Below are 12528 nucleotides of genomic sequence, written 5' to 3' on the forward strand. Positions count from 1 at the left end.
TAAGCCATTTATTACTTATCAGCCCTAACATGAAAATAATTATTAGCTTCAGCCATATTTCTCAAGTCAATAATCCTTGTGTATACTTCATCATAAACCTATTCTAAACATAGTTTTAAAATAGTTGTACTATTAAAACTTTTGCAAAAAAAATTCATAATAAGCTAAAAACTAATTCTAAATGTTTTTTAAAGTTAAAAGAACTGTTCATTTTTTCCCTTTATGTATGTGTATAAATTATTATCTAAAATGTTGATGTTGAAAATAAGTCAACTACACTAAGAAATTAAAATGAGGAGAATAGCTCTTAGCATTACTTTTAATTCTAAAAATACTCTTTTTGTCTCGCATACGCACTGTCCACATACACAGCTCTTCTGAAAGTAGAAATACATTAAAATTCTCTAGACAAGCATAATTGGTGTCTGAAATATTGCAAATAACAGTAATTATCAGATATTACTTGTTCCGTGGAAACAGCCGCCGTGTTTTGATTGCCGTGGTCAGATGTCTGACAAAAAGTTTCCGCCACTCAATTTACAATGCAACATTAGAACATCTTTGTATTGAGGATGTGTTTATGTTGGAGTTGAACTCTTTCGCATTCTAATGGGATTTTCTTTCTTTATTTATTTATTTCAAAGAAAAGAAAGAAAACAAACAGAAGTCAGTGGTCTTTTGTTTCGGAATCTTAGTTTTATTGATTTTTGACCCTTTAAAGTCCTCTGATATCCGGAAGTGTTTACAGTCTAATTACTGTCTGTGTTCAGCTCCCCTCTAGAGCTCCCAGCTGTGGAGCGGCTCGAGATGAAAAACATACGCGGGGGAAAGAGAAAATGAGAGAATTAATGGAGAGAAAGGGGGGAGAAGATGGATGTGTGTTGACAGTTGGAATGTCTCTAGTTCCACAGGTCATGCGGAGATTCTGTCCCCTGAAAGTGATCCAGATGCTCTGGGCTTTGACTTGAGACCAAGAGGCGACTCTTTCTCTCTCTCACTCACACACACACACACACACAACCTGTGTGCCATAGCTTGCAGGGCTGAATACACATGAGGGAGGGGTGGCAGAGGACCCTTGTGCACTGGGGATCCCCTTTTGCCAAAGACACGGGGGTAAGCAAAGGAACGCCCCTGCCATGTCGGAATAACATTATTTCCATGTTGCTGACAACCTGTTTCAAATGGAAAGCAGTTCAAGACTGTTTCTGACAAGGGCAGAAATTCACCCTTGCCCTTGTCTTCATAATTAAAATGTCTGAATCTTAATAATGCAGACAAAATCAAACGTCCTCGAACTGAAACCAGCAAATCAAACATGTAGCATCTGTAGGGAAAGGAAATTAAAAACAGGAAATTACAGAATTTAGTGACTCTTTTGTCTAATTTCTTTCTAATTTTCACATAATTAAGATGCACAGTTGGGTCCACAAGTCTAAAAATGCTTCTTTTTTGCATCTCTAAGTACAATGCATGCATGATGCATATGACACCGGATTGTTTTGCATTTGTGTGGATGGGCCGTCTTTGTGTTCCCTCCATCTGCATTTCTCCCACTGCAAATCTGCATTGCTGACATTTGCGAGAGATCTGAAGTGCGTCGCAAAGGTTGTCAAGGGATTAATCTCATATCATGCTGTGGTGCAGAAAAACGGCCCCTTCCAAGAATTAAACACAATTTACCCATCAAGCCTCCTTATTCTCCACCGCAGACAAGCATAAATAATATCTCTGCGGTCCAGATTCGCTAATTTACCAGCTTAAGCATCTCCTAAATGTTATTAGGGAAGCTGAGGAGCTTCACAGACCTCCTTCCGGCAGTGATTTGTTATCCGGGTGTGCTGTGCATATGAGTGTGAGAGAAAGAGAGAGAAGCGTACCTGACACCTTCTCCAAGCAGCCTGTAACCTCAGGGGCATGGACCCTGTGCTTGGCATCCACTCTCCTCTTCATCGTCCAACACATGATTGTCTCCGTCTCTGGCTGCTGAAGTGTCTGTATTCATTACATGCCTCTCGCATTAGTGTAATTTCATGTGCAGAGCTTAGTTCATTTGTTTAAAGTTTGTCTGACGCATTAAACTTGTACATTTTGTAATGTTTGCATACAACTGTGTACACTAAGATTCATTGAGTGAGCTGCCTACAGAGGCAGCATCGTAAGTCAACATGGACGTGTTCCTGAAGGCAGTTCCAAAAGTTAACTTACATTTATGATTTGGAGGATGCTTTTATAAACAGCTTACGTTGCATTCATAGTATACATATATAATTCTTCTGCATTGCTAGTACCGTGCTTTACTATTTGAGGAATGTTACGCTAACTTTTAAGATGCTATATTTACACCAGCAGAAGTAAACAATTGCAAAATAGTGAAGTGAGAGAAATGCTGGTTGTAAACTTAGATGTAATTTTTGAAAAGTCTCATATTGTGTAATTAAAAGGAAATTATTTTACCTAATGTTTATGTATTTTTATGCTGAGGTTTTAGAGATTCTTTTGAAATCAACCAATAAGAAATAAGACATTTTTCAATAAGAAATCATGCCAATAAGAGCCTATAACATTTTAACAAACAACAGCAAACTAATAGAATCAATAACCTTTTTATTTTCGTTTAATTCTTTTATTCTCAGTATCCAGCAACATGCTAACATCAAACTTTACTGAAATCAAACGCAATCCAAAATTAATACAGATTTATTACATTTAAAAAATTAAAACACATTAGTTTGCTACATGTAAAAACTGACTATTTTAGCTGATATTTGTTTGAATTATTTTAGTAATTAATTAATTAATTTTTATTTAATTTTTTTATGATTATTAGAGTACCAAACTGTTATCCTCACAAGATGCTAAAAGCAAACTCTACTGAAATCAACTGAGGGTCAAGTTAATTGTTCAAATGTTCAAAAGGATGAAAAAGGTCAGATTAAAATATTATTTTACCCAATATTTCACAATTTGTATGTAACTATTGAAAGCCATTACAAGTCCAGATGATTTTGCTACTGAAATAGTTCAATATAAAAATTAAGTATTTTATTTGTACTGACACTTTTTTGTACTGTTTAATGATTTATTCAATATTTTTCATTATTCTATTAGCTTAGCAACATGTTAACATCTATAATACTAACAACTAATCGCTAATAATTGAGTCACGATCTGTTCAATTCCAAAAAGCGTCATTAAAAAATGTCCAGCGTAATTAAAAACAGATTATTGCTAATTAGAGTATCAAGCTGTTACTTAGCAACATGCTAACATCAAACTCTATTACAATCAACTGCGAGTCGAGTCGAGTCTCCAGTGCAGAGCACTATTTGTGTGTTGTGTGGAGTTTGCTATCTATGTAGAGCATTTCTTAAAGTAAATATGTGACCCTGCACCTTTCATTTAAAGGTAAAGGTTAATAGGTAAAGGGTTTTGGAGAAAAGAAATTAGCCCTATTCTCCCTCTCAGAAACATGTCCATCTCTGCATGTGTACACAGACTGTCTAGATCTCACAGTATATGTTTATCAGGGTGCAACAGAGTGCATCCCTTGAGCAAAAAAACCCATTATTATTCTGACAGTCCTGATTGGAGGCCATGCTGGCAGGCTGGCTTCTCTAGCAGGTTAGCAGTGGAGAGCTTAGCTTCACCTGCCAGCCTGTGTTAAAGAGGTGAAGACGTTTCCACTGACTGGCTTAGTGTCATACACGCAGGGCCTGTGTGTGTGTGTGTGTGTTTCACTGGAGCCCTGTGGGGGTTTCCCCACACCATCCGTCCCTGCGTGAGGGAGGTGGAGCCGGGTGTCAAGCACTGTCAGAGCACCTCACTGCACCCGGAGCGAGGGACATGTGTGAGATATTTTTCAATTCTTATCCAATCACAGTGCTTAGATGTTCAAGAATGGGTGGAGCTTGTCTTGACTGACAGAAGTGCACATGCTTCACCTGAGCCAATGGACCCTCAGGAATCTGTTTTGATGGTTTTATTAGTGGTGCTTGGTGAGATATCATCACACTGCCAATAAGCCTAGCCAAATCTAAGTAAGCAGTCTCATAAAGTGAGCATCACATTGAAGATTCAAACACAAACATGTAATGTTTTATCTTAAAAAGAAAAAAGTAAAGGGGATTTATAAGGTGCACATTTACTGTTTGAGCCCACCTTTCTTCCAAATAAGTCCAGAAAGAACCTTTTAGTGAACCGTTCTTAAAATATATTAAAGAATATTTTAAATCTAAAGCCTTTTTCAGCTATAAAGAACCTTTTGATCAATGGAAAGGTTCCATAGATTTTAAATATTATTCATGGAACAATGTAAAGAACCTTTATTTTTAAGAGTGTAGATTATTTTACTCTATTTCTATTTTTTTCCAAATTCCACATTGAAGTGGAATTTGTAAAATCTTTTTAATATGAGGTTGACTGTGTTCTTAGTGGGCTTAACAGGAACAATAGGGGTCAATAAGATGATCGTAATAAACTCACTCAACAAAAACGTAGTATTTCTGGATTATAATTACAGACAGAGCATTATGATAATCTTATTTTGCCTCAAGATAGCTCTTTAATATTGTACTTTAATGTGAATATCAACAGGCATTTTGTTGTTTTTCTTGTATTGCATCAATATTTGTTACTGTCACTCAGGCAGTGCGCTATATGCTTGCTACAGATATAAAATCATCAGTATTTTAAAATGCATAATATTGCTTTAAAATACCAAATAAATAAATATAAATAATTCTGATAATAAATATAAATACGCAGCCGATTTTGTTATAAGAACTTAGCATCTTTGAGGGTCTTCAAACAAGAAAAATAGCATCTTTGAGGGTCTTCAAACAAGGTTTTGAAGTGACAATTTATAGTTACTGTCACACAATAATTTCACACATTTGATCAGAAATGACTCATAAACTACATTCAGATCACAATTTGATCAAATCAGCTCCAGACAAGGGTAAAATAACACACATGCTTTTGCTGTGCTTTCAGTCATTTTTATATTTCAAATGTGAGTTTATGTTCTACTTCCCTCTAAATAGTGAGCACTTTGATTATTGGCTTTCAAGGCTTGTTTTACATTTCATTGCCTCTTATTTTGAAGGACATTCATCGCTAAAGTCTGTTTTCTTCCATCATTATTATTTTGCAAACTCTGCTAGTTCTGGTCTGTTTCAAATGTGGTCCACGTAGCCCATAAAGCTCCTCTTATGCGAGAGACTAAAAACCTTATGCATAAGCAAGCGTTCAAGGTCAGGCAGCATGGTGGCTAGTCAACTTCAATCCACTCTTGGTTGAGATCACACATACCTGCGATCTCTTCAGGTCTCTGTTTCAAGTCACCCACAGTGCTTACCATCCTGCAGACCTATCACCCTGGTGAGGTCATCGACTGACTCCAGCTGTAAGGTTAAATTACACTTGTTAAAATCTTTCATCTCGACTTCTGGACAAACTTTATTTTTGACAGGCAAATGATCGGTGAATTGCTCCGTATCAAACAGACAAGGTTCCCACATGTATGAGATCATCCATCACCATGTCTTTTCTTGATTCTGCTCAGTGTTGATGTGCCTGACGTTAATACAGTGAATTGGTACTCGAAATAGGATTCTGGGCAAAGGCTCAATACTTAGATAAAAGCCGTTGTTTTTAGAGTTTTTTCCCCCTTTTGGGGCAAATCACGCACAGGAGACAGGTGAAAAGTGACTTTGACACTCGCTCACACGTGCACGCGCACACACGCAAGCAGAGTGGATCGTTGCATCTCGCGCCCACACGCAGGCCTGGTTTTTCCCCTCGCCAAGTCGCAGGGTGCCGGCGGGGTTCGAGGTGACAGCGCGGCATCGATATCACGCGCCGCCGACGCCTCCTTGCTCTCTCTGGCAATGTGCACCTCACCAACCTTTCTCTCTCTCTCTCTCTCTCTCTCTCTCACACACACACACATACAGACATGCACACTCACTTTCACTCCTCTCACCTTCAGTGCTGAGCGCTCACCATCTGCAGCGCTGCTAACACCCAACCACTGCCAAAGCACAGGCCCCCGCACGGCCTAGTCACACACACACACACAACATACGTGCAGTGCAAACGCACAAACTGTCATATCCTCACACACTTAAGCACAGAACATGAGGTCTTTTTCCCTACTAGTCTGAGACCACAGTCATTCAACTGACCCATGGATGCTGCACATCACCAGAGATGAAATCGCCAGTTTTGTTTAAATTGGCTGGTCTTGTGTTACTTCGAGGAGTTGAAGCACACAAGTGGTATTAGTCCACCTGAAACAAAATATTCTAAAAGTTCAGGTTGATACAATGAATAGTTTAGAGGAAGAATTGGCAAAGTTTGCAAGGTTAGTGTCATCAAATTTTTTAGCACAACTGTATTCCAATTATTTTTTTTTTTGGAGTAGAGCATGTGAAATCACTAGTCCTTGTTCATTAAACATAAATCTTTTTATAAGATTTTGTTATTATGTATGTGTTTTTTATATTTGAAATAGGCCATATTCTAATAGCAGAAATTCTTTGAAATATATAAAAAATATATACAATTCTGTTAAAGTTTTAAAATGTTAAATATATTTATTATATTATATATTATTATTTTTTTTTGGTATTATTATTATTATATGTATTTATATAATTTAATGTAATCCTTAAATAGTAATATAAAATATAATATATGTAATAATCATTAAATGTTTGCCTGTGTTTTTATTTTTATTCTGTTCAATTGCCATCAAAGGCTGCTGTGCCATTATTAAAAAAATCTCATCAGTTTATTTTATATTTTGTATATATTTTATATTGTATTTAGATTATTTTATAATATTATTAATAGTAATGTTATTAATAGTGTGTGCTTGTGTGTGTGTGTGTGTGTGTGTGTGTGTGTGTGTGTTCAATATAAACTCTATATAAGACTGCTGTACCAGTATTAATTAATTTTCCTCACTAGTTTATTTTATTATATTATGTTTGTATACATGTGTGTGTGGATAGATAGCTAGACTTTTTCAAATAAACCTGCTTTAAAATAGCATGTAAAAACAAAACAATCTGTGGTTGGTTGCTTTATATGTTTTACAATTAACAGAGAAGAAGATTCTTTCGGTGGAGAGAATGAAAGCGCATGTATGACCAAAGCGGAATGTTTTAGCTTTTACAACAGAAAAAAAGCCCCACAGGTTTATTTAATTATCTCTCAGTAATCGAGGTCCCAGGTGATCGTTCCCGAGAGGAGAGCATGAGGGCTTGATGATATTACACACTGAATTACGCTCTGAGTGTGATATTACTGTGAGAAATTTCACGTCTTCCAGGCTAAACGTCTTGTTGTGGAGTGTCTTAATTCATTTACCGCTGTTTGCTGCCTCGGTGCCCCTGAGCAGAGGTGAATTAATGGTGGTCATTTCTCGCCCTTCCTCATTCCATTAAACGGGCACTCGCAGGCACCCGTCGAAGAAGAAAAAAACTCCTCCTCGCACAAGCCTCGAAGAGAGGAGCCCATGAAATGTGTAGTGGAGTTTAATGACTTATAATGAGATTCATAAAACATGGCTGAAATTGCTTGAAAAAAGCGGCAGGAGAAAAAACGGTAACGAAACACGTTGACAGCAAGCAGGCTTGACATTTGGCCTTGTGTAATTAGGAATGTGCCAGCCTCCCTTCCCTCTAAATCTGGGCTCTAAATCATTATTCTCCACGGTGTTGACTTTGTCATGTTTCTGCGCTTAAGCTTTACCATTTCTGTAAATATTGCAGCCAAAATTACATTACAGTTTTTTTCTACCCCTTAATTGCTTGCCCTCCAAACACAATCTGCTTTGGCAGTACATAAGATGGTATAGGAGTTAACGGAGGCTGGAAGCTGGCATGCAAGCTGCACGCGCTCAGAAGAGGCCCGCTAAGAAGAGGAGATGAAGAGTTGAGAAGCTGGAGACAGCTGATCACACACGCAAGCTGTAGAGCAGCAGGCAGATGCCATCGGAACATGACTGTCTGTCAGCAAAACTGGCAGTACAGAGCGCCCGAGAGAGAAAGAGAGAGAGAAAAAAAGCTGAAACATCGAGGGAAAGATGGAGTGAGGGTGACGGGAAGACTCGAGCAGAGACTGTAGGACCGAGCGGAGAGATAAAAATACCTATGTACAGGAAAACAAGGGAAGATGTGTCAATGGAGGGAAGTGACATGGGCACAGGGTCACTTTGGAGTGTGTGACAAAACTGTGCATGAAGGCAAAATAGCTCAAGAATTACCGTTTTACTCCGTAATTGATTTGACAGTGGCCTCTACATATTTAGACACTGAATATAAAACCAAGTTAATTGTAAAGAAAGTAAAACATTTGCAAAAGAAGTTTGTTAGGTTTCAGTTTATAAAACAAGATACGCAAGATTATTTTAACGTCGGGGGGGCAAACTTGCAAAAATTTGCAATTAAGTGAATATAGTAAAGCTCTAGCATCATTTCTTTGTAGATTCCACTTGTTTTTTTCTTTTATTTGTAATGTTTTTAATTCAATGACATTTCATGCATGTTAAGTGTCCAAATCTCCAAACTAAGGTCAGTGCTGTCAAAACAATTAACATAGCGATTGAAACTGACTCTTAATTTGCCTAAACAGTTCAGTTTCACCATATAATGAAGTACATTCTTTTCACATAACACATTTCTTTTGATGTGGGTCAGGTGTATTTTGTTTTGAGAGCACTGGTGTTAATTTAGAAGTGCGTATATGCACCTGAGAAAATCTGTATGCGAGAAACAATTGGAAGATTACAAAAATAGTTTATGCCTCATTTAAATTTTAAATCTTCATTACATTTTAATTCAACATATTTTCATTTGTTGTTGTTTTTCATATTTTCATTGACTTTACTATTATTTTTGGGAAATTATTCATAAAGATCAAATACTCAATGTGTGGAGAGTGGAGTGGAGAATTGGGTCTGCAGCCATTGCAATAAAAGATTAAATAAATAGTAACAAAGCTTCATTAAACCAACAAGCCTTTTTTTAAATATAATGTAGTTTGTATCTCTGCAGAGCCGAAAATAAGTGCTCGCAGCAGTAATGCGGTGTGAAAAGATGGCCAAGCAGTCAAAAGAAAACAGGTGACTGCTTGATAACCTTCCACGAGCGACTGGCACATTTCATTTTAAAAATAACTGAGGTTGTTTTGCGGTCAGCATTTCAGTTGAATCCGAGGCGTAATCCCACGATTTTCTAACACTGAGTCTGGGACTTGTTGCAAATCATTTACAAAATGTTTCAGTGATGCAGGGTTCACCATTAGTCTCGGTAAGGTCATGTGAGCTCTCATGTGGCCAGTCTTTCGGGTCCCCACCCCCACAATACACTCAAATTTTCCACAAAGTGGGCTCAGGGGAACGAGGTTTCCCTAGACGCATCTCCAAACTTCAGTCATTCTGTCAGATGAATGCTGGTTATACATAGCCCTATTTGCATTGCAAGTTTCATTAAATCGCGGAGTGTCATTACAGTTCATATTCTTAATTATACCGCAAATTTCCCTCAGGGAACTTTGTGGAGGCCACTTCTCCCCACGATCTGTCCATATGGTGTTTAATTAAAAGTTTTCTTAAGAGTAAATTGCATTCAATTCAATTAAAACTGTAATGTCATAGCCAAATAATGGGCTCAGCCAGTGTGGAGGAAAAAGGAATATCATTTCGCAATATTTGCAGCAAAAAAAGTGCAGATCTTGTTTTTTTCCCTTCTCTTTTTTTTTAAAAAAAGAAAAAGAAAAGAAAAAAAATCCCGGAACAAAATATGCAAGAGGCAAATATCACTAAAAACCTCCTACATGTTATCAGGCCTCAGGCACTGCACATTAACATTGCTGGAGCTATTTCTAGATTCCACTCTTGGATTTCATACCATGACAAATGAAGCGTTGGAGTTTGGAATTCCTATTTATCTGCAGCGAACAGAGGCACCTCTTTGGGGGAGAAGAATGGAGGGTTTAAGTGCGAGAGACAAAAAAAAAATCCATTTTGCAGGATAAATAAATAAATAGATGCGTTGTGTTTTGGAAGGTAAACCAGCGTGATTGCGTCTGGTGAGAGGGCGGCACGGTGCCGGTGTCAAAACATTTCTATCGGGCCAGCAATGCCAGACTGTTCTCTATGCAGACTTTAATAATGTGAGGGCAGATACAGTCCTGAGGGCAGAGTGGGTGACCACAGAACATCTTTAAATGGGGGGAATTACAGATTGTTAAGAACACGCGGCTCCCAACAACCATCTGCTGGGACTGAGGTGTCTTCTTTTTTTAATTCGTAAAAACCTCTAAAGCGTCATGGAAAGTAGAAGATAAGTTCTGTCTCCCTCCTCCTCTCTGCCGTTCTCACATTTCTGAACAGTGGAGGCCCCTGAAGCATAAACAAAGCCCAGTGTATTTCCTCTGTGAGTGGAGGGAAATGGACTGCAGAAGGTTGGCTCTGTGTGGCCCCGTGCTGATGGACCACACCATAGTGTTTACCCCCCTGCCCACACGACACACGCGGGTCAGGGCCACAGACACACTCTCACACACGAACTGCAACCCCATCTCTTCCACATCAATGGATTCAAGAGTTACCAGGATCATGTGACCCACTGTATGAACACTAAGTGGTCTACACTGACGTCAGCATGCTGTTCCGGGCAAGTTATCTCAAGCCAATAAAGCACATGCTCAGAAATATAATATTAGTGAAATATTTTGTATTGTTTAAGATAATGCAACAATTTATCATTATGAATTGTACTTTCTGTGTCACTATAGCATTCTGAGAGAAAAGTTGAATTGAAAACAAAATTTATAATACAGCATTTGGTTTGTCTCTCGTTTACTTTAATGACAGCATTAATTGTGTGAAACTTGATGATGATGTTCTTCAGCATGATTTGAAACGATCCAAGAACAACATCTGTATACACCTATGACATCTGTATACCAATATCATGAATGTGCTTATTTCCTTAGTAACCTAGAATTTTTCAGAATCTGAAATATTTCTTACTCGTTTGATTTGTTTTACATTTTTTACAATCCTAAAACTTTCTTTGTATTATCAGAATTTAAATTTCATATTATCAATGTGGCCACAGACTTCATACACCCACTGAATAATATAGGTGCTTAATGTGCTTATATTAACAAATTATTTATTATTGACTTTATTAATTATATTTATATATTTACTTGCAGCAAATGCACTGGTGGTGGACTAACCCAAAATCTTGGCAGTTTAGATTAGTTAATGCAGGAATGTTTTACTCTATACATAAAGGCACAGGGGTAGTTAAAGTTTCATTTGTGGGCCTTACCTGGGCCTGTTGTGTGATAGAATCCCATCCTTGCAGTATTCAAGGTCAAAATATAAATTTAATGCAGGACCTAGAAAAAATCGGATCATGATTAAACCAGAAAAACGCAAAATAAATGAACAAAAACAATTTTTAAAGTTTGGGCTCCTAAATATTAGATCACTCGCATCCAAAGCAGTTATTGTAAATGAAATGATCACAGATAATAATTTTGATGTACTCTGCCTGACTGAAACCTGGCTTAAACCAAATGAATATTTTGGTCTAAATGAGTCTACTCCACCAAGCTACTGTTATAAACATGAGACCCGTCAGACTAGTCGTGGCGGCGGTGTTGCAACAATATATAATGATATTCTCAATGTTACTCAGAAAACAGGATACAGGAGGTTTAACGCATTCAAAATACTTCTGCTTAATGTTACACTGTTAGATATGCAAAAGAAATCTCTCCTATCTCTTACTCTGGCTACTGTGTATAGACCGCCAGAGCCATATACAGATTTCTTAAAAGAATTAGCAGATTTCCTCTCAGATCTATTGGTTAATGTTGATAAAGTGCTAATTGTTGGAGATTTTAACATTCAAGTTGATAATACAAATGATGCGTTGCGTTTACTGACCTAATAAACTCTTTTGGAGTCAAGCAAAACATCACCGGGCCCACTCATCATTTTAATCATACGCTAGATTTAATTATATCGCATGGAATTGATCTTACCGATATAGATATCGTACCTCAAAGTGATGATGTTACTGATCATTTCCTTGTATCATGCATGCTGCGTATTACTGATATGAATTATATGGCTCCGCGTTATCATCCGGGCAGAACTATTGTTCCAGCTACCAAAGACAGATTCACAAATAACCTGCCTGATTTATCTCAACTGCTCTGTGTACCCATAAATACACATGAACTAGACGAAATGACTAGCAACATGGGCACTATTTCTCTAATACATTAGAAGCTGTTGCCCCCCTCAAATTGAAAAAGGTTAGAGAAAAACGTACTGCACCATGGTACAACAGTTATACCCATTCTCTCAAGAAAGAAACTCGTAATCTTGAGCGCAAATGGAGAAAAACTAACGTGGAAGTGTTTATAATTGCGTGGAACAGTATGTCCAGCTATAGACAGGCTCTAAAAGCTGCCAGGGCAGAGCATATCCGC

Source organism: Barbus barbus, assembly GCF_936440315.1.
Source record: "Barbus barbus genome assembly, chromosome: 42".
Taxonomy (NCBI): Eukaryota; Metazoa; Chordata; class Actinopteri; order Cypriniformes; family Cyprinidae; genus Barbus; species Barbus barbus.